The 434-nt window shown below is 45.2% G+C and overlaps 1 protein-coding gene across 3 annotated transcripts in view; it reads left to right on the top strand.

Annotated features, from left to right (window-relative positions):
* CEMIP2 (cell migration inducing hyaluronidase 2) overlaps window positions 1-434 on the top strand; it is a 106,093-nt gene that overhangs the window by 47,136 nt on the left and 58,523 nt on the right. The window lies entirely within an intron of this gene.

Genomic DNA, 434 nt, shown 5'->3' with positions numbered 1-434 from the left:
TCCAAGTCACATGCATTTTTACTCTTGGAATTGGATGAGACTCTCTGGGTTTTTGCTTATTTAAAAAATTTCATAGATTGAAGGAAGAAGTTTTCTGGTAATAGTCTAGGATCCAGAGAAACAAACATATGAAACAAGTAAACCCAAGTAGTTTGTTGTATTTTTTTAAGCAATTGGAGTTAAGTAACTTGCTCAAGGTTACATGGCCAGTTTTTTCTGGGTGTGGTGCTAAGTATCAGAGCCCGGATTCGATCCCAGGTCACCCCGACACTGGGGCCGGTGCTCTTACTCGCTGAGCCACCTGGCCGCCCCGAACCCAAGTAGTTTTTGCAGGGTCTTTTCCTCCTTCCCTCTCTTCCTTCCTTGCTTCCTTCCTTCCTTCCTTCCTTCCTTCCTTCCTTCCTTCCTTCCTTCTTCCCTCCCTCCCTTCTTCC

This window comes from Petaurus breviceps, unplaced genomic scaffold, assembly GCF_028583685.1.
Source record: "Petaurus breviceps papuanus isolate PSGF00001 unplaced genomic scaffold, PetGlider_PUasm1.0 118, whole genome shotgun sequence".
NCBI classification, from domain to species: domain Eukaryota; kingdom Metazoa; phylum Chordata; class Mammalia; order Diprotodontia; family Petauridae; genus Petaurus; species Petaurus breviceps.
The sequence above is the reverse complement of the archived record's forward strand: the minus strand, read 5'-3'. Positions and strand labels throughout refer to the sequence as shown.